At 42.5% G+C, this 26,393-nt stretch overlaps 1 protein-coding gene across 11 annotated transcripts in view; it reads left to right on the forward strand.

Annotated features, from left to right (window-relative positions):
• ST18 (ST18 C2H2C-type zinc finger transcription factor) overlaps positions 1–26,393 on the forward strand; it is a 684,113-nt gene that overhangs the window by 466,077 nt on the left and 191,643 nt on the right. The window lies entirely within an intron of this gene.

Raw genomic sequence — 26,393 nt, forward strand, 5'->3', positions numbered from 1 at the left:
TCACACTTTGTCCCTGTTTCTAGGTCATTAATAAATACATTGAACAGCAGCGGTCCGAGTACTGACGCATGCGGAACACCGCTTGTGACCTCTCTCCAGTCTGAGTAGTGGCCCTTCATTCCCACCCTCTGCTTCCTGCCTGCCAACCAGTGCTTAGCCCATCTGTGTACGTCGCTTTCCACCCCGTGGTTCCACAGCTTCCTAAGCAGCAACTTGTGGGGTACCTTGTCAAAGGCATTTTGGAAGTCCAGATAAATGATGTCTATGGAATCTTCTCTGTCCATCTGTCTGTTTATCTCTTCAAAGAAATGTAGTAAGTTCGTTTGATAAGATCTTCCTTTGCAGAAGCCATGTTGGGTCGTTTTCAGTAGCCTATTTATGTCTATGTGCTCACTGATGCTGTTTTTTATCAGTTTTTCCACCATCTTGCCTGGGACTGAAGTCAGACTTACCGGTCTGTAGTTTCCCGGGTCATCTCTTGATCCCTTTTTGAAGATAGGTGTAGCATTTGCTACTCTCCAGTCCTCCGGGATCTCCCCTGTTTTCAAGGATATGTTGCAAACTAGTTGGAGTAATTCTGCTATTTTGTTTTTCATTTCTTTTAATACCCTTGGGTGAATTCCATCCGGGCCTGGGGATTTGTCTGTTTTCAATCTATCTACCTGCTGTAGGACATCCTCGAGGCTTACTTCTATTGTCAAAAGTTTTTCTTCTTGGTCTCCATTGAAGATTTTCTCAGGTTCCGGTACGTTGGTTGTGTTCTCTCTTGTGAAGACTGACGAGAAGAACCTGTTTAACCTATCAGCCACCTCTTTTTCCTCCTTTACTACTCCCTTTCTATCTCCATCATCCAGTGGTCCTACTTCCTCCCTTGCCGGTTGCTTCCCTTTAACATACCTGTAGAACGATTTGAAGTTTTTTGCTTCCCTGGCCAGTCTTTCTTCGTATTCTCTTTTTGCTCTTCTAACCACTCGGTGGCATTCTTTTTGGAGTTTCCTGTGCTCTTCCCAGTTATCCCCGGTTTTGTCCTTTTTCCGCTTCTGGAATGATTTTTTCTTTTCTCCTATTGCTTTTTTCACTACATTTGTTATCCATACTGGGTCTTTTGTTTTTGCACCCCTTTCTAAATCTAGGGATGTACAGATTTTGTGCTTCTAGCACTGTGTCCTTGAATAGGGACCAGGTGTGCTCCACGCTCTCTGTTGTTTTTTTTTTAGCTGTTCCTAAGCTTCTTTTTCACCATTGCCCTCATTGCGTCATAGTTCCCTTTCTTGAAGTTGAGCGTTGTCGCTATGGTTCTCTTCCCTTTGGCTGTTCCTACTTCTAATTTGTACTTGATCATGTTGTGGTCGCTGTTCCCTAGCGGTCCTACTACTTCTACATCCTTTGCAGGCCCTTCCAGTCCGTTGAGGATTAGGTCAAGCGTGACATCCCCTCTCGTTGGCTCCTTGACGAGTTGTTCCAGGAAACAGTCCCGCACGGCCTCTAGGAATTCTGTTTCCCTAGCACTGGTTGAGCTTCCAATATGCCAGTCTATCCCAGGGTAGTTAAAGTCCCCCATTACCATGACTTTTCCGTTTCTGCATTCCCGCCTCAATTCTGCTTCCAGTTCCTTGTCATCTACTTCTGCTTGTCCAGTTGGACGATAATATAGTCCTACTTTTAAGTCAGATCCATTTCTTCCTGGCAGTTTAACTCATAATGACTCCAATCCTGCCATTTTTGTTGCCGTGTCCATTCCAGTCGAGTGGATAGTGTCTTTTATGTATAGTGCTATTCCTCCACCCTTCTTGTGTGTCCTGTCTCTTCTGTAGAGTTTGTACCCTGGGAGTACTACGTCCCATTTGTTTTCTTCATTCCACCAAGTTTCAGTGATTCCAATGATGTCTAGGTCCTCTTTTTGGGCCGTGACTTCTAATTCACCCATTTTGTTCTTCAGGCTCCTCGCATTTGCATACAAGCAACTTAAGTCCTGGTTTTTCCTTATCCCTGCTTTTATTCCTTGAGGATTTCTCCTCTTGTCATTCTCCTCTGCCAGTCCCTGCTTTTTGTTCATTTCTTCCTCTTTCTTTGGTGCATCTTGTTCGTCCTCATCTTGCATCCTCGATTTCTCTTGTTTTTCTAGCTCCCGCCATTTGCCCTTCTTTTTGTCCTCCGGCTTCCCGTGTTTCTTTAACTCCTGTTGTTTGCCTTTTGTTATTTCCCAGCGTTTTTCCCTCTCAGTATCTTCTCTGGATACTTTTGTCCGAACCGTCGACGACAGGTCGACTGTCAGCTTTCCCCTTCTTCTTAGTTTAAAGCCTGCTCTATTCCTCTCTTGACGTTGCCTGCTGGAGTCTCGTTCCTGCCGTGCTCAGGTGTAGTCCGTCCCTCCTGAAGAGCTCTATGGTTCACTAGCCCGCCCCCCAGGCTATGTAAGAGACCTGTATGCAGCTCTACTAGACTTTCCTATACCAGGTGCTGATGTTCTGGAGACAGGTATGGATGTTTTTATTCCAATCTTTGCAGGGGTGTGAGGGGGTCAGTGAACACTGTGTGTTACTTTGTCTCTGCAGTGGTTATCTGTTCACTTTTGAAACTTTTTGGGCACTTATACCTGTCTTTACATCATCTAACTCACAATATATACATTTTACCTAGCAGTCTCGTCAAACATTCGATTATCCCTGCAGGACGACTAAGTCTAGGTCAGCCCACATCCCGCCCACATCTCGCCCTAACCACACCTCCCAAAACATCCCTTTGAGCTCTGGGCACACAGCAGCATTCAGAGGCCTAAAATGTCCCTGGATACATCCAAAAAGCCGATTCGATTATCGGCACTTGGACGACCTGTTATTTAGATCGTCCAAGTGCTGACTTGGCAGAATTTTAGACATATTTAAGTTTCGATTATGAGCCCCATAAAGTCCAATGTTTTGTAATCTGCATAGATTTTTGTGATGTGTGGAATATAAATGTTTTAAAATAAATAAATAAAATAAAAATTAATTCATGGACATCTGCAAAACTAACAACTTTGTAAATGGCAAACTCACCTCACTATCAGGGCCGGATTAATAAATAGGCCCAGTAGGCATGTGCCTAGGACTCAAAATGGTCAGGGGCCCCACTGAAGGATAACACTGAAAAAAAAATTTTTTAACCCAGCATCAATCAGCAACACCGGAGTCCCCCCCCCCCATCGGCAACACAGGGCCCCCCATCGACAAAAACAGGGTCTGCAACTGCTCTCTCTCTCTCCTGCTGCTGCCAAAGCCTGTAAATAAATTTAACACAAGCCACGGGGCTCTAACAGTGCACTTGACGCTGCTGGATTCCTTCCTCCATAAACAAAATGGGAAGTTTCCTCATGAGGGGGAGGAAGGAGGAGGGAAGCCGTCAGTGGCACGTGCACTGTTTAAGCCCCGCGGTGTGTGTTAAATTTGTTTACAGGCTTCATCAGCAGCAGGAGAGAGAGAGAGAGAGAGAGCACCGAGCAGTAAATGAGTTGATGTCGGCAGGCCTGGGGAAGGGAAGATGCTAGATCGAAGGGCAGTCAGGAAGAACAAGAAATGCGGTATGTTGGAGCAAGGGATGAGAGGGAGGGAAAGAAGGGGAAATGTTGGACAAGGGCGGGAGGGGGGCTGGATCATAGGGTGACAGGGGGAGAGAACAGCAGGAAAGAGAGCGGAAGCAATCTTGGACCCTGAGAGTGAAGGAAGAGAGAGGTGGTGAGATGATTGATTATGGGGGGCGGGAAGAGAGATGGGATGGGAAGATAGTGAAGGGAAAAGGACAGGGCGATGTCAGGCCATCAGAGACAGAGAGGAGATGCTGGGCTACTAGAATGGAGAGAGGGGATATGCTGGAAATTGTGGAAATTGTGGGAAAGACCAAGGGACAGGGGTGGCAAGGAGATGAATGAGAGGAAGATAGCCTCTATCCCCTCACCTTCTCACCGCTGCTGCTGCTTTCCAACATGTGCCTGACGCTGACGGCACAAGTTCTCCCCACTTCCATCATCTGCCCCTTTTCTCTCTCCCTCCACCCCAGGCAATTCACTGAGAGGGCAGGATAACGTGATGGAATTGCCTGAGATGGAGAGAGAGAAGGGACAGATAATGGAAGTGGGGAGAAGAGAGAGAGAAAAGGGGGCAGATGATGGAAGTGGGGAGATGATGGAAGTGGGGAGAACTTGTGCCGTCAGCGTCAGGCACATGTTGGAAAGCAGCTTTCCCACATGCTGGATGGGGGGGAAGAAGATAGTTAGTGAGATAGTGGAGGGGTGAAGGAAAGGGGTGGCAAGCTGTAAGTAGACACAGTGAAAAGAGGGAAACAGGACTGAATAGTAATAAAGAATTTAATTTAGACAGAGGCAGAAAATAGAGAAGGAAGACCAGAGAAGAAAAGGGAAGAGAGAGGAGAATTGCCAGAAAACGGGGAAGGAGACAGAGATATCAGATCTGAGTGGAGGAAATGAAAAGAGAGAGATGCTAAAAACCACAGGGGGGAGAGAAGGAGAAATGGAAGGAGAGAGATGCCAGACCATGAGGGGAACAGAGGAAAGATGATGGATGCCAGACCAAGGGGGGGGGGGAGCAGGAGGATAGATGGCAGAGAGAGATAGATATTTTCTGGAAGGGGCAGACACTGGATGGAAGGAAGAGAATGACAAGAAGATGAGGAAAGCAGAAACCACATGAGAAAGGTAGAAAAAAAGTTATATTTTTAAAATTTTTTTTTTTTTGCTTCAGGATAAAATAGTATTGGCGCTGTGTTGACAAGTATTTAAAAATAGAAATGGTGATCCTTTTATTGGACTAATTTTAATACGTTTGACTAAGGGCTCCTTTTACAAAGGTGCACTAGCGTTTTTAATGCATGCACCAGATTAGCGCGCACTAGCTGAAAATCTACTGCCTGCTCAAAAGGAGGCGGTAGCGGCTAGCGCGCGGGGCAATTTAGCGCACGCTACTTTATGCGTTAAGGCCCTAGTGTGGCTTTGTAAAAGGAGCCCTAACTTTCAGAGACCAAATTCTCCTTCCTCAAGTCAGGACAGAATACTGTAACAGCAGTATACTTTACTGACCTAAGGAAAGAGGGTTTGACCTCTGAAAGCTAATTAAAAAATGTATTGGTCCAATAAAATGGTATTATCTTATTTTCCATTTTTTTTAATTTGTTAATTTGTAAAGTGATTTATTATTTCTCTTTTTTCAAATATGCTATCTTTATATTTTGTTCAGTATTGGGAGATATGCATCACTGTTTCTTCACCCCTTAAACTGTATAGTTCCTTCGGTTTGTAACACAAGCCAGCATGCTGAATGCTCTGCACTGCTCTGATGGTCACAGAATTCCTATGATCATCAGAACAGCGCAGAACATTCAGCCCGCCAGCCAGCGCTAAAAACCTCTTTCGTGCTTTTGTAAAAAAAGGGGGGGGGATTAGTTTGTGATTACTTATTCCATACTGGGTGAGGGTGGTTCTCTGTCCTGTGTGTATGAAAGACATGGTTTTCTGTTAGTATTGACCAGCCTTGTTTGGCGAAATCCATCAGGCATGGTTCCTGGGAGCACCTTGAATAAACCTGATTTGAATCTCCTTATTGTCTGCTGGTCTTCTTTTGTTCCACATTGGATTCTGTGGTGGACTGCTTGCCTTGTTGTTTTGTTACAAATTAACATACATGTGGAACACACCAGAGGAGATACAGATTTGGTTGTTTATACGTACATATGGGTTAAAGTTGGACGACATAGAGTGAGGCAGTTAAGAGGAGTTGCAAACCTGGTTATTAATATAGACATGCATTTGAACACTTTTATATACACATATGGAAAGGGTTCAAAGTTAAAGTCCTGGGCAAGTAGGTGGGAAGGGAAGGGGGGGTTCAGAGATGTTTGGGGCTTGTATAGAACTAAAACTGTACACTGGCACTGGTATGGTAATCTTTGTTGTTGGTTTCGAATTTTATAATAAAAGAATAAAAGAAAGACAAGTGGAAATAAAGAAGTAAATAAGAAAACAGGTAAATAAATGGGGGCGTGGTGGGGCATGGGCGGGGCAGGTCTAGGGGGCCCAGTGTACTTGTGTGCTTAGGGGTCCTCAACGAATTAATCCTGCCCTGCTCACTATACAGCCTGTTTATAAGAAAATGAACATACATGTAAAATATAAGGGCCAGTTGGAATCTAGTTTCATTAAAGCCTAGCTCTCACATTCCTCTGTCCTGATAGAAGCAGCCATTAAAAAATAAAAAAATAAAAAGTTCAGAGAGTTATCAAGCATTACTCCTGGTAAAGATCCATGGAGCCGATATTCAGACCATGGGAGGAAGCCCAAGTAAGTCCCGTGGTTGGCGGTGAGCCTGAATATTCAATGCCAGGCCATTTCCAATGACTGGCATTGAATATCTATTTTGTTTTTGGTCAACACTGACTTAATTGGAAAAGTCAATATTCATCCCTGACTGGTTAAATTAATAGTGGCCAAGATAGGCCCGTTATTTATGTGTCTGATTTGGCCGCTAAACTTAGCTGCTCAGTGCTAATTATCGCTGATTATTGCACAAAATAGCCAGTTAACTTTTAGCTGCTAACCACAGATATTCAACGGAGAAAACTGGTTATTCAGGGTTAGCCAGTTAAACGCTTTGAACCATTTAGATAAAAAGTGTTCCAGAAATCAATGCTATCCATTCACACTGCAGCTCAACTCGATCTCATACCCAATACAACCTACACTAAAATTGCTAGGAGTCACAATTGACAGAGGCTGCACCATGCAACCCCAAATTAACAAAATAATAAAGGCATCGTTCATGACCATGAGAAATCTAAGAAAAATCTGAACATTCTTCAAAAAGAAGCAATTTCTACTATTAGTACAATCTCTTATCCTTGGGATGATAGACTACTGCAACATACTATACCTACCTTGTCCTGCAAACATGATGAAGCAATTGCAGACAATACAGAATACAGCCCTGAGAGTTGTCTATTTCCTAAAAAAATATGACCATATCACAGAGGCATACCATGACTCGCACTGACTTCCAATTGAAGCGAGAGTACACTTCAAATTCTACTGCTTACTTTACAAGGCTCTCAACGCAGAAAGCCCAACATACTGGAATAACCGACTAAATCAATCCTCCTCAACCAGACACAGAAGATCCCACTCACTATTCATTCACCCATCATCCAAAGATGTCAAACGAAAAAAACTTTATGATAACCTAATAGCCTCCAAAGCAGCTAAACTGGACAGATAAATCACCACTCTGTTATCTTCGACTACAGACTACAAAGCCTTTAGGAGAGATATTAAAACCATACTCTTCAAAAAACACATAAAACCTATCCAGCACAACCAATCCCAACCCAATATCCAACACTCTATTTAGATCTCTCTAATACTCTTTTATCTACCAAATGTTATCTAACACCCATAATTTCACCCTATTCTTATCTCCTAAAGACCTCCACTTCCCTTTGGTAACTCTTTACCCATCATATATTACCTTAAAAATTCTATGTCATCGCTTATTCTATTCCTTCAAATTTTGAATGTAATTTTTGTTTTAGTTTGGATGTAATCCGCCTTGAACCGCAAGGTAATAGCGGAATAGAAATCACTAATGTAATGTAATAATCTTCACATGGTTCAGTATATGCATACAATGTCACACAGAATAGAACCAAAACTTAAAGTCAGGAGGTAAAAAAAAGCACAATGCTTTATTGAAAATGTAACAAAAATACACTGGAACCTTGACCCTACACGGGCCATGTTTCGGCAGAAAATGCCTTCCTCAGTGGTCCTATGTCTGTATCGGCATGGTTTAAGGTTCCGTGAGAGATGGGGAGGAATGTGGGAACATCAAGCTGAGGAAAAGTCCTTCTGACAAGCTCTTTGGCATTGTACTTTATTACCTCCTGGCTCTAAGTTTTGGTTCTATTCTGTGTGACTTTGGACACCCCTGTTTTGTTGTCATAAGCAAAGGTTAAGAAAGTATTTTTCAAATTGTGCATGATGAGTAACTTACAACCATATTTGGCAGGCAATATGTTCAGGACTGTCTTGAAGACTATAGTGTTATCATGTCTTGACTTTGTAATCTGGTGTTTCTAGGTATACCTGCATCGGCATTATGTGTGCTACAGGTTGCTCAGAACTCGATTGTTTGAACTGTATTTAGATTGAGAAAGCTTGATCAAGTGACAGAATGCTATATAGCACTGTATTGGTTGAGACTGGAATATTGGATCCGCTATAGACTTTGGTGATGGTGTCCCTCTGTATTCACAATCAGGCACAGAAATATCTAGTGGATAGCATTCTGCTATATGAACCACATCACATGTTACATTCTGTGACTCAAGCTGAATTATACATTCCGACTGTAAAACAGCTGAAGTTGAAAGTGTCGAGAGTCAGCATATTTTCTTGTATAAGTCCCCAAGAGTAATAACCTTCCTCAATACATATATCAACAGACAAGTTTAAGTAGTTTAATAAATTGTTAAAGAGACATCTTTTCTGCAAGATGAAATATGAGAGCTGAACTGTGTGTTTCTTGTGTAGGCACTGGGCACCATGTTTGAGATTTTATTATGCTTGATATCTTTATTATGTACGTGTTGTGATGATTGAGATTATTGTTATGTATATGTTTGCATTGTGTATGCATTTTGTTGTGACCTGCTTTGGGAAAGGCAGGATACAAATAAACAAAACATAAAACAAACACTTAGGGCCAAATTCTATAAATGGCCCTGGAACATCAATATTCATTCGATAGGGGAAACAGAACAAACCAAACTCACTAAGAATCTAGCTGCCACATATGCCTGTAATAAACTGAGTTTGTCCGTCATGCCCCTTCCCTTGTTTAAAAGTAGACTGAAACCCCACCTTTTTGATTTAGCCTTCAGTTCATAACCTCACTGGCCACTGCTCACCACCCTAGCCAGCAGATTAACCATCCCCCCTAACTGTATCCCCTACCCTGGCAACCTGTTTGTCTTGTCTGTTTAGATTGTAAGGGGAAGATTCACAAACATTCGCGGTAAAATCTGAAGGACCCCTATCGCGGCCGCTACTGTACCGATTCCAAAAAGGCAACTCATTCATTAAAAAACACGCATGCAAATGAGATTCGTGGAGAGTTGCAGAAGATCGCTAAATTTGCATGTGCTGATCACTGGTAATAGCGATCACCACATGTGCAGAATAAATGTATAAAATAAATAAATAAAAAAGACCCCCAAATCAAAGATCGGCAGGAAGGATGCCCACTCCCTCCTGCTTCCAATGTAAAGAAGTGCCCCCCACCTCCGACAGCGGGAAGGATGCCCACTCCCTCCCACCACTGCCATAAAGAAAATTCCCCCAGGCAGCGGGAGGGATGCCCACTCCCTCCCGCCACTGCGCAAGTTCCTGGGGCAGTCTAATGAGACCGTGAGAACTCATGAGAATGCCCCGGGAACTTGTGCAGCCATTTATGATCCACATGGAGCAGGAGCGAAGAAATATCGCTTCTGCCCCACTTCACTACTAGACCACCAGGATTCAAAAGGTATGCTGGAGAGAGGTCCGGGAGGGAAGCGGGGTGGTTAACAGTTGGCCGGGACAGGACGCGGGAAGGATCACTCCTGTCCTGGCTCACCACTGAACTACCAGGGCTTAAGGCAAACTCATGCTCCTGCAACGGGTCCAGAAGGTGGGAGGGAGGCTCACCGCTGGACCACCAGGGCTTAAGGAAAGCCTACAGTGGGCATCGGAGGCTGTGCAGCAAGGGAAGGAAGGAGGGAGGGAGGGAAAGAGGGTTGGGTGCAAGGTGAGGCAAAATAAACACCCACCCCTACCCCGTTTTATATTTCAGTGAACCTTCTTCCCCCCCTCAGTTTATATTCAAGTATATACAGTATTGTAATACACACTAAGGCAGTTCTTCTTAACCCTTTCCTGGTGGTATACCTGGCAAGTCAAGTTTTTGGGATTACCACAATGACTATGTATTCATAGGGCTGCATATCAACCCAATAAACCATACAAATGTGCAAATATTGGAGACTTATTGACTGAAACTTATCAAACATTTTTGTCAGTTATAGGTTGATTTATACATGTTAAAGACCACTTATAAAATACTGACCGTCATAAAAGTGTGTTTTATCACACAGTCATTCATCCTTTGGCAGTAGGCAAACACAGGGAAAGAATTTGAGTGATGCATATGCAGTGTTCACAAGTATGCATGTAGCTTCTAAAACAGGCTAACCTACATATCCACTACCACAGTCCAGAGTGGAGGGACGTCTGAACCAAAACGTCCAAAGTAAGTCTGCGATAATTAAAAAGACGTCCAAGAAGAACAGAGCGGTTCGGTTATCATGTAAGTATATGTCTGAAAAATCACTGTCTAAAGTGTGACCTTCTAGACGTATAGTTGCATACAATTATCTGCCCGCAAGACCGTCTAGCATAGGTGTTCCATTAACTGTCCTACCAGACGTCTCCAGTGGCAATACATCACCAGGCCAGCAACTGTACATCCTGCATGTGTATATATAGCCCTGCACGTGGAAGAACAATCTATGAGGGTGTAGTTAGGTTGGGAGAATGGAGTGTTTGCTCTGTGCTAAAACCAGTTGTTCAAAAAGAGTCTGATGGAGAGAGTGACAGTGTAGTTCTCTGTGGCATTTTATGGGTACACGATGGGGGTCATTAGCCAGGCTCACTGTGGATAGCATCTTTCACCTGTGGGAGGGAAGGCAAGGCAGTTAATTCTGGACCACCAGGAATACTTAATGTATGTGAGGGAAGTGGGAGGTAGATAAAAATAATTATATTTTGGCTGGGACAGGAGGCGGGAGAGATCCCTCCTGTCCTGGCTACTTCTGGACCACCAGATCTCAGGCCTGGAAGAAGCCTACAAACAGGTTTGGGAGGGGAGTGGGTCAGTGCTGAATTGAATATAAACCGAGAGCCCCATTTTTGGGCCATTTTTGGCCCAAAGATCTGGGTTTATATTCGAGTATTTATAGCATATGGTGTTCATATTGACAGATGTTAAACCTATAGCAGTGCTCAGTTATTCACCTACAGTTTTTCCTAACCTCCAGTGTTTGCAGGCATAAGAACATAAGAATTGCCCTCTCCAGATCAGACCCTGTGTCCATCAAGTCCGGTGATCCGCACACGCGGAGGCCCCGCCAGGTGTACCCTGGCATAGTTTTAGTCCCCATATCACTGTATGCTTTTCAAGGGAGATGTGCATCTAATTTACCCTTACCCGTATCACTCTATGCCACTCTTAAAGAGATGAAAACCAAGGCACTACCTCAACCTAGTTTGAATGAAGAATATTCTCATACACCAGTCAGTATCAGCAAGACATTACCTCACTGTTTTGCCAAACTTCATTCAATGCAGTTTAACATTATTTTCAGGTCCTCAGCGGGCCACCACGCACTCAAATCATTTCATTGTGCGGGGCTTTATGCACCCATTCGTCACTGGACCAATGGATTTTGTATGCGTTTTTCATAAATATTAATTTTAACTTCATAAATTTAAGTATAAATATATGCTAAAAGTACTTGGCTTGTAAATAAGACGCTAGTCGAGAGGGTAGAAACATCAATCATCCAACATGTTTCGCCCGTGTACTTCACAGGGCTTTATCAAGGCTCCCTCTCCCTAAAACAAATATAAAACACTCTTAAGTGCCCGAACTTTCAACATATAACACATATTTAGTGCTGTAGTTTAAACTTATTCATGCTATTGATTAACTCTTACCGCTCATAACCACAGTCTCCCACCATTGCGTCAAGAACGAAATGGCGGTCACGCTCTTAGTCAGCTGATTTTATACGTACCTCAGACAACCACGTCCCACACTATCAGGGACGTCATTGTCTGACGTAAGAACTCAACACTTATTCCTAAAACTTTGTTTTTCCCCTATTTTTCTATATATATATATATATATATATAAAACGGAAGATACCTACAGTCAACCCCCGGGACTGGCTTCATATTAATGAAGCCCATTTCAGCTCACTATTAAGTCCCTTCGGGACTACCGTGTTCAGACGGTAGATCCAGCGTTGTTCAGATACATTTAATCTACCTTCCCAATCCCCTTCCAGTTCTTTTTCATTCATATAGTCAATCACTCTCCATTTTAAATGTTGAATACTATGGCCCTTATCCAGCCAATGTTGGACTATAGGGGCTTGCACCGTCCCAGTGTTGATACGAGATTTATGCTCGTTCAGGCGTATATTAATGGCCCTCTTGGTTCGGCCCACATACATTAGATCACATGGGCAGACTATTATATACACCACCCTAGCTGTCTTACAAGTGGTGTCCGCCCTGGCCCTTACCGTATATCCTGATTGGGGGTCGATCCACTGGGACCCCTCCAATGTAAGGTCACACCACTGACATTGATGACATTTTGTGTGACCAGTGAGAGTACCACTATCAGAAGGGCTGTCTGACTTCCTAAGGGCCTGTCCAATGGTTTTACCCCTATGGTACGAAAATAACGCTGAGGACCTGAAAATAACGTTAAACTGCATTGAATGAAGTTTGGCAAAACAGTGAGGTAATGTCTTGCTGATACTGACTCTTAAGGAGATGCGCATCTAGTTTACCCTTAAATCCTAGAACAGTGGATTCTGCAATTACTTCCTCTGGGAGAGCTTTCCAGGTGTCCACCACTCGCTGCGTGAAACAGAACTTCCTGATATTCGTCCTGGACCTGTCCCCCCTCAGCTTCAGTCTATGTCCTCTTGTCTGTGTCACACTGGACATTGTAAATAACTGTTTTCCCTGCTCCACTTTGTCGAATCCTTTCAGTATTTTGAAAGTCTCGATCAGATCCCCTCGCAGTCTCCTCTTCTCAAGGGAGAACAACCCCAGTCTCCTAAGTCATTCCTCGTAGTCCAGGTTCTCCATACCTTTCACTAGCTTCATTGCTCATCTCTGCACCCTCTCTAGCAGTTTTATATCCTTCTTTAGGTATGGAGACCAATGCTGGATGCAGTATTCCAGGTGCGGTCTGACCATGGCTCTGTAGAGCGGTATTATAACTTTCTCTGATCTACTCGTAATTCCCTTCTTTATCATGCTTTCTTCGCTGCTGCTGCACATTGCGCCGACGGTTTCAGGGTCCTATCTATCAGAACACCCAGGTCCTTTTCCTGTTCGGTCTTTCCCAAAGTTACACCTGACATACTTTACTTGTGATCTTTATTTTTTCTGCCTAAATGCATCACTTTGCATTTTTTCCACATTAAAATTCATCTGCCATTTATCTGCCCACTTCTCCAATTGATTCAAGTCGCTCTGGAGTTCCTCGCTGTCCTTCTGCGATCTGATTGCCCGGCATAGCTTTGTGTCGTCTGCAAACTTGATGATTTCACTGGATGTTCCTTCTTCCAGGTCATTTATGAAAATATTAAATGAGATGGGTCCAAGTACCGAGCCCTGGGGTACACCACTAGTCACTTTTTCCCATTCTGAGAACTTCCCATTTATGCCTACTCTCTGTTTTCTGTTCTCTAGCCATTTGCCTATCCATCTTAGTATATCTCCCTCTATTCCATGGCCTTGTAATTTCCTGAGAAGTCTTACATGTGGAACCTTGTCGAACGCTTTCTGAAAGTCCAAGTATACAATATCCACCGGTTCTCCACTATCAATTTGTCTGTTCACTGTCTCAAAAAATTGAAGTAGGTTCGTCAAACATGATTTCCCTTTCCTGAAGCCATGTTGACTGGCTCTCATCAGGTCGTGTGTGTCTAGATGCCGGACTATGCTATCTTTGATCAGCGCCTCAACCATCTTTCCAGGGACAGACGTGAGACTCACAGGTCTGTAGTTATCTGGCACTCCTCTCGATCCTTTTTTAAATATCGTCATGAAGTTCGCTATCTTCCAGTTGTCCGGTATCTGTCCTGTTTTGATTGACAGGTTGGCAAGTTTTTGCAATAGTTCTGATTTCAAATTTCAGTTCTTTTAGGACTCTCGGATGAATTCTGTCCGGTCCAGGAGATTTATCACTTAAGTTTGTCGATCTGGTGGCAAATCTGGTCCAAGTCCACTTCTACTATGGTGAGGCTGTCCTGTACGACTCCCTTGAACACTTTCACTGTGTCAGGTATTGCTGCGGTGTCTTCCTTTGTAAAGACAGATGCAAAGAAGGAATTCAGTCTGTCTGCAATTTGTTTGTCATCCTTGACGCACCCTTTTCCTCCCAGGTCGTCCAGCGGTCCCACCGCCTCCCGTGCGGGTTTTTTCCCTTTTACATATGTAAAAAAGGGCTTGAAATTTTTGGCCTCTTGCGCTATTTTCTCCTTGTAGACCTTTTTGGCAACCCTCACTGCCTTGTGACTTTTTTTCTATGTTTGTTCCAAGCTTCAGATGTTTTCATGCTTCAGTAGACAAAATGATAATAAATGGTAGATTGTTATATCTTTCAGCCCTAGATAGATGAACAAGGGCCCCCTGGTTATTATAGCTGAAACACAAACTGACCTCCTGTTCCTTTCTTTTAGGATGTAGTAGGAGTGAACAGGTTACCTATTCCTGTCGACTGAAACAAGGCAGCAACTAAGAACATAAGAATTGCCACTGCTGGGTCAGACCAGTGGTCCATCATGCCCAGCAGTCCACTCACGCGGCGGCCCTCTGGTCAAAGACCAGCACCCTAACTGAGACTAGCCCTACCTGCGTACGTTCCGGTTCAGCAGGAATTTGTCTAATTTTGTCTTGAATCCCTGGAGGGTGTTTTCCCCTATGACAGACTCTGGAAGAGTGTTCCAGTTTTCTCTCACTCTCTGGGTGAAGAAGAACTTCCTTACGTTCGTACAAAATCTATCCCCTTTCAATTTTAGAGAGTGCCCTCTCATTCTCCCTATCTTGGAGAGGGTAAACAACCTGTCCTTATCTACTAAGTCTATTCCCTTCAGTACTTTGAATGTTTCGATCATGTCCCCTCTCAATCTCCTCTGTTTGAAGGAGAAAAGGTCCAGTTTCTCTAATCTTTCACTGTATGGCAACTCCTCCAGCCCCTTAACCATCTTAGTCACTCTTCTCTGGACCCTTTCGAGTAGTACCGTGTCCTTCTTCATGTACGGCGACCAGTGTTAGATGCATGATAACCTTCTCCGATCTGTTCGTGATCCCCTTCTTTATCATTCCTAGTGTTCTGTTTGCCCTTTTCACCGCTGCCGCACATTGCGTGGATGGCTTCATTGACTTGTCGATCTTAACTCCCAAGTCTCTTTCCTGGGAGGTCTCTCTCAAGACCCCCAGACATCCTGTGTTCGTGCATGAGATTTTTGTTACTTACATGCATCACTTTACACTTCCACATTGAACCTCATCTGCCATGTTGATGCCTATTCCTCGAGCATGATTATGTCACCTTGCAGATCTTCGCAATCCCCCTGTGTCTTCACTACTCGGAATAACTTTGTATCATCCGCAAATTTAATCACCTCACTCGTCCAGATCGTTTATAAAGATGTTCAAGAGGACGGGTCCAAGCACCGAGACCTACGGCACCCCACTGGTGACGCTCTTCCAGTCCAAGTATTGTCCATTTATCCCCACTCTCTGTTTCCTATGCTCCAGCCATTTTTTAATCCACGTGAGTATTTCACCCTCGATTCCATGGCTCACAATTTTTCGAAGTAGTCGTTCATGAACGCCTTCTGAAAATTCAGATATACAGATATCCGGGTTGCCCTTGTCTATCTGTCTGTTTACTCCCTCAAAGAAGTGCAGCAAGTTCGTCAAACACGATCTGCCTTTGCTAAAACCGTGCTGACTGGTCCTCATCAGCCCGTATCCGTCAAGATGATCAATGATGCGATTCTTTATCAGCGACTCTACCATCTTTCCCGGTACTGAGGTCAGACTCACCGGTTTAGTTTCCCGGACCTCCCCTCGAACCTTTCTTGAAGATCGGCGTAACATTCTCCAACTTCCAGTCTTCCGGAATCTTTCCCGATTTGATCGGCAGATTGGCTATTAGTTGAAGATGTTCAGCTATGGTCCCTTTCAGTTCCTTGATGACCTTTTCAGTTCCTTGATGACTGTTTTAGTTCTATTTCTTGTCCCTGATCCTTCTTGAATCCTTGCTCCTCTAGCAAGTTCTTTTAATGGCTAATCTGTGAAGGGATGAACTGGCTGAGTCTTTGTTAAGCTACTGCTTCGGGCATAGGTGAAGGTACCTTCCTGTAGCTTCAAGGTCAGAGGCAGGAGATTAACCTGAGAGAAAAAGAGATAGCAGGGAGTAGGTTTAAATACTCAGAGGTAGAATACTGCTACTAGCACCTTAGTTCTGAATACAGCAAGACCCTCCCAGGCTTCTACCAGCTTCCAGCTCCTTCTAAACTGTCGGTTCCAAAGATGCCCTATACTGGAACTTTCTTTAGACTAGCTGGAACTATTTTTAGCAGGTGCATAATGTAGAGTTCAGCAAAAGGCTACAGCTAGGATGGGCCAACGGAACAGCACAGGAATAATGTTCAGGTACCTCTGTCCTATTGCCTGACTGATCTGACCTTAGTACCACAGCCAGCAGTGAGAATTCAGACAGATTTGTTATTGTGTTATATTTTCAATGTGGTAATCCTGAAAATCTGACCAGCTATGAGGTGTAACTCCAGGAGAGGGCTGAGAAGCACTACAATAAGGAGCAGAAATAGAAACAGAAATAATGAAACAAAAACTAAAAAAGAAATTCCTAAAATCAGGCTTAGAAGTACAACATTATAAAAAGAAAACCAGAAATGCTTTCTTCCTGTATTTTGCAAAATATAAAAATAGAAGAGATGCTAAATTCCCTAAACTGACACAAAAAGAATTATTCAGATTTATGGATTGGATTATTTTCTACCTTTTTTGATTGGGTATTGAATTTTTCTAAACAGGTTAGTCCCAGTCTCTCTTTTCTAATTTCTTTGTGTCAAGTTTTGTCCCAAAAACTTTTCAGGGTTTCCTTTTCATTCCTTCTCTCTCCTTCTGACATTTTAAATCCTTCTCTATATCTATGTTTGACTTTGTGATTTGTTTTTTTCTTCTCTCCATTTTTTCTTCTCTGCCTCTATCCACTTATATCTAGATTTTACTCCATGCTCTTCTTTCATCATCCAGTCAGTTTCCTTCTTTATACCTCTCATATACTTACCACTTGCAATCTCCCACTTTCAACCCCTCTCTAGTGCATCCATTCCCTTCTTCTCTCTCTCTTCCCCAACCTCCTATTCCCTTGTATATTTTACCCATTTCCTAGTATCCAGTTTTCATTCTCTGTACTTTCCCTTTTTCATCCTTTTAGCACTGTTTGACCTCAGATGATATTTTTAATTTTTTGTTTAAGGTGGGAGAGTAATTCTGCCAGGTGTCCAGATAGTTTTAGATGACAGAAAGGCACAAAAATGGTAGAATTCTGTTCATTTACATATGTAAGTAGCCTTTTATAAAATACTGGCTAGAAGAAAAATATGCTCTATGATTTGATGGTACATATTTGTCAGCTAGCGTACCTATAGGAAGAGATGGGCAAAGCACACAGGCTCAGGCATAAATGATAACGTTTATCATTTATGTACATTCGTGCTAACATCTAGACATGGACTTTTACACCACTTGCACTAGTATTCTTTTAAAAAAAAAAAATAGACACCGAGTATTCAAGTAAATAGAATTAAGGAACTAAAACTATAAGGAAAATCTTTTTGCTTTGAGCTGAAACTGGACCAATGGCTACTACAAGAACTCAGGCAGGTGGCAGCAAATGATGGCAATAGATATGGCAAAGGAAAGAGGTTGACAAAGGGATGTGGAAAGACTGATAGAAAGGAGATGAGAGACATTTAAAGGAAAATCATAGATGAACCAGTACACTGGTGCTGGCAGCAGAGTCCCATAATTTAGAGATGAGCGATTGGCAAATTAAAAATTCAGAAGCAAGCACCAGAGCGTGAAGGTAGCAGCAAGTGGCATTTGGCAGAGGAAGAAGACTGCAAAGATCTTCAGGCCAGGTCAAATCATCATGGCACCAAGGCAGGCAGGAAGGCGAAGAAAACAGCAATTGTATTAGTGACAAAGAGCAGGCAGTGAGGAATGAGAGTGGGTGCCACATGCATCTGAACAGTAAGCAATCATCAGACCAGGTCAGATTGTCATAGCACTAGGACAGGCAGGCATACAGAAGAGCAATTCTATGTAACCAGTTGCTAAAGATCATGGATGACCACTTTATTAGCTGCACTTAATTAACACTTCAGTGAAATAAAAAAATTAAAAAAAGAGAGAAATGTGGAGAGGATGACCTCGATGGCAGCTCTAAAGACCTGTTACTGCTGGACTTGTTGTCTCCCCATCCATTTCCATATACAGTTCAAACTCCATTTACTGACTTACAAATGCATTTATTCTGCACCCCTCTTAATCTTTTATTTATCTCCCCATAGCTCCTCCCCCCCCCATGAACTCCATTAATTGGGTAAATCCTTGTTATTCGTACTCTTCTCCTCCTCTGTCAACTCCAGACTCAGTCCCTTCAATCTTGCTGTGCCTGGAACAGACTGCCTGATTCAATATGTCTCTAGCAATATTCAAATCCAAGCTAAAAGTCCATTTTTTTCGAGGCTGCTTTCAACTCCTAACTCACACTCACCATAAGACAACTATGTTCATCTTATCATTCTCTCTGCAAGAAACTCCCAAACCCCTATATGTCCTGTCTGCTGTCCAAATTAGATTGTAAGCTCTTCTGAGCATGGACCGTCTATTACATGTTAAATGTACAGTGCTGCATATGTCTTTCAGCGTCATAGAAATGATAGTAGTAATAGTAGAAGTAGAATGCTGCTCAGAAGGATGGATTAGGGAAGAACTGTAGCTAAGTGGTAGAGTACCTTCTGTATCCATGGAAACATGATGACAGATAAAGACAGAATGGACCATCCAGTCTTCCCATCCACAACATCTGCTATCTCCTCCTCTCCCAAAGAGATCCCACATGCCTGTCCCATGCTTTCTTGAAATCAGATACAGTCTTAATCTCCACCACCTCCATCGGGAGACTATTCCACGCATCTACCACCCTTTCTGTAAAGAAGTATTTTATTATATTACGCCTGACCCTATCACCTCTTAGCTTCATCCTATGCCCTCTCCTTCCAGAATTTTTCTTCATTTGAAAAAGACTCTTCCTATACATTAGCGCCACAGAGATATTTAAATGTCTCTATCGTATCCCCTCTCTCCTACAAAGTATATATAAAATACAAAGAGTTAATACTGAAGATCTTCTGTGATCAGAGTCAGATTGACATTGAGACTGCTGAAAGCTATAAAGCCCCTTGAGAAAGCGGTATCATTTCCCAGTCATCGCACATTGAGTGATTAAATACTTTGTAAAACTTTAATATATGCCAAAAAATGTTTCGTGTTTCAAAATATAAAAAATCAAAATAGTGAAAACTTAGCTTTTTATCTTAGCTTTGTGTCTTTTTTTATGTGGCAGGTTCTAAAAAGTGTTTCACCAACGGCTGCCTCAGAGAACCCAAAGTAAAGAATTTTAATCGACTCGTGGCTCATGGTCTCTACTTGAAATCTCTCAGAGTTTGAAAACTACAATGGCATTATCTCCTCATGCACCCAAGCATCTTCCTGGCTTTGCGCTTTGCCTTTTCTACATGTTTTGCCACCCTGAGACCATCAGTTACAATCAACCCCAAGTCCCGCTCTTCTTTCGTGCACAGAAGTACTTCGCCTCCTATACTATAATGTTCTCCTGGATTTTTGCAGCCCAAGTGCATTTTTTAGCATTAAATCATAGTTGCCAATTACCAGACCATTCTTCAAGCTTTGCCAAATCCCGCTTCATGTTATCCATACCCTCTGGGGTTTCTACCTTATTACAGAACTTGGAATCATCTCAAAAAGACAAACTTTGCTAGTCTGTCCTTCTGCAATGTCACTCATAAAGATGTTAAACAGAGCGGCACTCCACTAACAACAACCTTATCCTCCAAGCAAACTCCATTTACCACTACCCTTTATCTCCTTCCACTTAATCAGCTTTTAATCCAGTTTGTCACATTAGGGCTCATAACCATAAATTCAGTTTGTTTATCAAACACCTATGCTGCACCATATCAAAAACTTTGCTAAAGTCCAAGTACACTACATCTAGCACCCCTCCCATATCCAACTGTTTGGTCACCCAGTCAAGTAATCAATCAGATTTATCTAAAAAGACATGCCTCTCGTAAAACCATGCTGTCTCGAGTTCCTGCAGCCCATTCGATTCTAGAAATCTCACTGTCCTCCTCTTAAGAAACATTTCCATTAGTTTACTCACTATCAAGGTTAGACTACCCGGCCTGTAATTCCCAACCTTCTCCTTACTTCTGCTCTTGTGCAGAGGGGCCACATCTTCCCTTCTCCAGTCCTCCGGGACCACACCAGACTCTAAGGAAGCATTAAAAAGATGAGACAACAGAGCTACCAGAACCTCTCTGAGTTCCTTGAGTACCCTTGGATGTATCCCATCATACCCCATCGCATTGTCTATTTTTAATTTAGCTATCTCCTCACAACACAGTCTTCTGAGAATCTTTCCCGATCTACTACACATCCATTCCCATCTGCATTTGTTTTTTATGGTCCTACCCCAGTTTTTCACCCGTGAATACAGGACAGAAATAATTGTTAAGCAGTTCAGCCTTATTCTTTATCAGTTTCTGTATATTTGTCCCCTTCACCTTTGAGCCTCACTATTCCATTTTGACAAGTCTTTCTATCACTTACATATCTAAAAAACATTTTGTCCCCCAATTTTACCTGCTTGGTTTTGGAAATCTGTCCGGGCACCTGGAAAGTTTCCTAAAAAGAGGACATGTCCAGGTTTTCCCGAACATCTGGTAAGCCTACTCTTGCGTAGTCACTTTATGTGGAACAGAAAGTGAAGAAATCACTAAAAGTTCATGTTGACTAGAATTAAATCCTCATTCAGGCTCATAAGAATGCAGCCTCAAGGATAGATTTGCATCGTTTTAAAAATCACACACAAGCATTTAAATAAAGCTTGATATGTATTTTAACTGTAGTATATAACTTTTTGTTTAATATCTTTAGATATATCAGGAGCTTTTGACTCAGTAGACCTTCAGAAATTGTTAAGACTGAAAGATCTCGGGGTGGGTGGTACAGTCCTCAAATGGCTTAATTTGTATTTGATAGATCGTTCTTTTCAAGTAAGAAATGGGAATAAGATCTCGAGTAAATTTCAGGTGAGGAGTGGAGTCCCCCAGGGATCGGCGCTTTCAGCGTTACTATTCTGTATTTATATGGCCACAATTGGTCAGTTATTTCAATCTTTAGGGGTTGAATACCGCATATATGCGGCATCATCATCTTCTTCCCAGTGTGTGTATGACGGATGGGTTAGAGAAACTGATGAGTAATTATATGAGTGAAATTACTGAATGGATGGAAAGGCAAGTCTTGAGCAAGCCAGAGCAAGTCTATTTAAATCAGGATCACATGTTGAAAATGAGCAAGCCTTTTTAATCAATCTAGGCTACCTGCAATGCTCGCAAACAAATGTCAGCAATCCAGTAAACAATATGGCACTCATTTTTTAAGCATATGGAAGTTTCAAAAAACTGACATAGACATCCATGTGCTTGAAACATCTAAATCCCAATTTTGCAAAGGCAGAAGTGGGATGTCTAACACTGCAGTAAGTCCAAATAGCAAGGGGACATGTATGTTCTGGTCATGTTTCAGTGGGACTAGCGAGTGTCTGAACTCTGGATGTCAAAGAGCAATTACCAAAGATGAACTTGTTCATATCTAAAAGGATGTCCTTATTTTAGGAGCATCCAAGTTACAGAAAGGCTTTGAGCAGCAGTCAACTGAAGGGATTAAGGCAGTGTCCCACAAACTTTCTGAAGCCATGGCACACTAAACTCGGTGCCACAGTGGGAGGGCATCCGAAAATGCACGGACGTCGATGCATGTGTGACATCATCACGTTGATGTCCACGCATGCGCAGAACCTGCTACTGGAGGAGGAGAGGCATGGAGAGGAGGAGAGACGCAGGTACCGGCTGACTGCCTACAGGATGTGCCTCTCGCTGCAAAAGTGGAATATTTCCTCTGTACCCCTGGTTTACACATTCACTTCTCACTTCTGTTTGCAACAGAACTCCAGAATAAGCCAATTTGGTCAGAGTCCTTCAGAATTGATTTGGGATCTAGAATTTTATTTTTATTTATTAATTTATTTTTTAATCTTTATTGATTTTCAAGTATTAACAGTGCAATACAAATATATCTGAATGTATAACAAATCAAGAAAAGCATATTTAACTCACAGATATTCAAAGTAATCATTTTCCCTTCACCCCCTTTACTTAATCAATGATATAAATATACTTATTCTTCCAATAACCTACTCTTATTTAAAGTAGTAATACATTCCCACCCCCCTCCTTTCCACCCTGGATGTGTAAGGAAATCAAACAGAAATTAAAGAGAAATGACAACTATACAGAAGCAATAAAAGATGTCAATGGGCCCCACACCAATTTAAATATCTTATTATGCCCCAACATCTCAGCAATCATTTTTTCATAAGCATAAGTTCGCCCACCAAAAAGGAAAGTTGAGGCGATCGTAGTTCTTCCAATTACGTGTTATCTAGAATTTTAGACCCCTTTTAGGGGGTGCCTAAACAAAAAAAGTTGATGTGTTGGTTAATGATGCTAATGATCCTAGGCTATGCCTGTTGCGGGCCTCATTGTTAGCCCTATTTTTGTTCAAGGCAGCCTGGTGGCTAAGGATTCCCAAGAGTAAGAATATTTGCATCCTGCTTGTTCTTAGAGAAAGCAAAGTTGCTTGCTTGATCAGGTGTTCTGAGGACAGCAAAATGGATATTCTTAGCCAGCTGCCCACACTTCCCTTAGGAGCTGAATTCTAAAAACTGTCCATAATAAATTGAGCAGGTCCCACATGGTGGTGCTCGGTGAGAAGGCAACATTCATGTGTGATGCAATGCTTCTAAAGGTTTTAAGAGAGTTTGCTGCCATGCTTCTTGCATCATCTGTCAGATGATGCTACTCTAAAAGTAAGACTATCCACCCTGCTACAAGTAAGTAACTCATATTTACTATATGCATATGAGTTACAGATATCCTGAAAATGCAGCTGGCAGCAGGTCCCCCAGGACAGGTTTGGGAACCACAACCATAGAGCATTTGCTTCAAAATCCTTCAAAATTCCTCTCTCATAACTTTTTGAGAATTGAATAACAATGGCATCTTGAATACTTTCTAACAGTCTTCTGTGCATGTTCACCAAATTAACACTTTTTCACAGCCTCTCAGCATAGAGGAAAGTCATGCACCATAATTAAAACCCGTAAACAGTTTAATTGGCAAAGGTAGCATTTTTTGGCATGCATGTCCTCTATCCAACAATTTGGCACCAGAAAACTGCGTGAATTGTCCCCTTAAGGTTTGAAAGTGGATTTCATAACGATTTATCTGAAAGGACTGGCTAGTATGATGCACTACTGGTACCTAGTTAGTCACATGCTGCATATTTTAGTTTTTCATTGTTCAGGTCTGGAGTACAATTGGTAAGTGGGCCAAAAGGAAACTTGCTATTTCTTGCACAGACTCTGATAGAAAAGAGGTGCTGCCAACAAAAAGCTAGAAATATGTGCTTAATTGTAAGCCAAACAGTCCCTTCCATGTTGAGAAATACATCAATTTGCAATAACTCCCAAATCCTACTAAGTTCATTTGAGACATTCACTTGGCTTTAGGCAATCATTTTTGTTTGTTTCACTGTTGTTATTAGAGGGATTGTTTTATGAGTTTTTAAATTATTTTGGAAGATTTTTATTTTTTTTTTTAGAGTAGGTAAAATAACCTAGTGAAACAAAAATAAAGATCCCACACAACAGCAAAAAAAAACCCCATCAAATATAAAAAACGGCTAACAATAAAAAAAAATTGTATATTATGGCCATGGGAACTAACTGCACTCAACGTCAGCAATCAAAATTTAAAAAAATGCAGAAGGTGGACTATCAGTTTTTTCACTATACAGTATAGCAATACTGTATTTTCTGCTAAAAATGTAAGACATGATTCTCCACGCACAATCAACTCATATGTGAATAAAGGGCAACTCTGTGTCCAAATCAATTTAGGGCCTCTTCTATTAAACTGTGCTAGCAGTTTGTAGCATGGTGAGCCGCGCTGAATGGCCTGGCAGCTCCCAACGCTCATAGGAACTCTATGAGTGTTGGGAGCAGCGCGGGCCATTCAGCACGGCTCACCACGCTACAAACTGCTAGCACAGTTTAATAGAAGAGGCCCTAAATGTCTCTGTAGCATCAATGTGAAGGAGGTGAGCCTTTTTCAAATAAAGGAAAATCAGAATGAGAGGGCATAGGATCGCAGGATGAACTTGAGGTTAAAGGATCAGAAATAATCTAAAGGTGTCTCGTTATCCCCCCCCCACACACACACACACACATACATACCTTTTCCTAAGCCATGGTAGAGGTTTCTACCGCAGTCCAGAGCACTAAATGCTCATAGAATTTCTATGAGTGTCAGAGCATTTATAGCCTGTAGAAACCTCTACTGTGGCTTAGTAAAAGAGGGCCTAAGAAAACATGAAAATGCCTATTTTGGCATTATTTTATAAAGATATATAGATGCTCATTTTCAAAAGAGAAAATCGTCCAAAAAAATGGCATAAAGTGGCATTTGGACATTCCCCTCGCTCCCCCCCCCCTCCCTTTTACAAAGCCTTTTACAAAGGGCTAGATTCACTAAGCCCACAGATCCAATCCGATCCGTGAGCGATCCGATCCGTGGCCGGGGGGTTGATTCACGAAGCGCCCTCATGCAAATGGGGGTGATTGGAGTCACGCCCCCAACCGACTGCACAGATCGCTGAAGAGCGATCCCAACGCATGCACATTCACACGTGCGCATTGCCTGTAGACAGTCTGCGCATGCGCTCCATGCTCCTTCGAGTTTTGTCCAGCCTTCTTGCATTTTAGTAATCATGGCACTCATTTATCAGCTGGAGTAGAGGGAGCAAAATAACACAAAAAATCCATTTGGATGAAACAGAAAGGAACAAGTACAACATGGCAAACCAGTTTTTGGTCTCCAGATGTTCCATGCATGCAGCCCTCATTGGAACAGAAGTTAAACTAGGCAAGCCCATGCCACCCCGACTCTCCTGCTGTCTGCCGCCCTTCCTTACAGTGCAGCCCTGCTTTAAACCTGTGGGTTAAAAATACCAGCTTACACTGCGGGGGAGGGCAGCAGAGAGCAGGAGAATCAGGGCAGCAAGAGCAAGAGCAGGCTGATTCCTTTCGGAGCAGAAAGAAGAGCGGCAGAGAGGGCGGCAGAGAGCAGGATTTTTGCTGCAGGGCAAAAATTTTAAGGCGCAGAGATCAGGAAAAGACGTGAGTGACTGGTCCTCAGCAGTCGCTTGTTTTTTGATCGGCCAGCCCAGTCGGTGTTCCTTAAATTGTTTAGTGAATCGCTGCCTTCCTACATTTGCATGCCATTTCCCTCATCTGCATGCGTGGATCGGATCGGAGGTTGATCGGCACCAAGGTTAGTGAATAGAGTCAGGAAACAATCGGGTCGCAAAGTGGTCGGGATATGATCGGTGTCCTTAGTGAATCTAGCCCAAAGTATGTCTGAAGAACAGGTGTAACTGTTAGTGCATACTTTATAGAATAAGTAATGTGTGCAGCAATCCTTTGTCCTGTTATACTATTACTCGTGTTCTCTAAAAACAGTACTTCACAGCATGTTTACTTATAGCTTTTTACTTATTCATTGGTCTTCAGAAGTGCCAGTATTAGTCAATTGATTTAAGTTGCCAAATACTATGTGGCACTAGCCTCCTCATCAGACCGTTGTGTTTTATATAAAGTGCTTTAGTGTATTAGTGCTTCAATACTTCAGTAAATAAATAATTAGTCTTTCGACTTATCTTTTTTTTCTTTCTTTTTCTGAGTTTTCCTTTTGTCAGTAATTATCGGGAAGGGACCTGTCATTCCGACATGTTTCACCCGAAGGCTGTATCAAGAAAAAAGTCCCCCCTTCTACTTTAGCTCCATACCATCCCGATCATTGGCACCAATCTTCCTTCGCTCCTGCCCGTGCAGAGCCGCTGGCTGATTGGCTAGGTTAATTGCTGGTGTGCCGAGAATGGCTCACATAACACCGATTTTTGAAACGGCTACATTCGTTGCCGATTTAACAAAGAGTACAATATAAAATTTTGTCATTAATACGTTAGGTATTGAATC

This window comes from Geotrypetes seraphini, chromosome 2 (assembly GCF_902459505.1).
Source record: "Geotrypetes seraphini chromosome 2, aGeoSer1.1, whole genome shotgun sequence".
In the NCBI taxonomy this organism is placed as follows: Eukaryota; Metazoa; Chordata; class Amphibia; order Gymnophiona; family Dermophiidae; genus Geotrypetes; species Geotrypetes seraphini.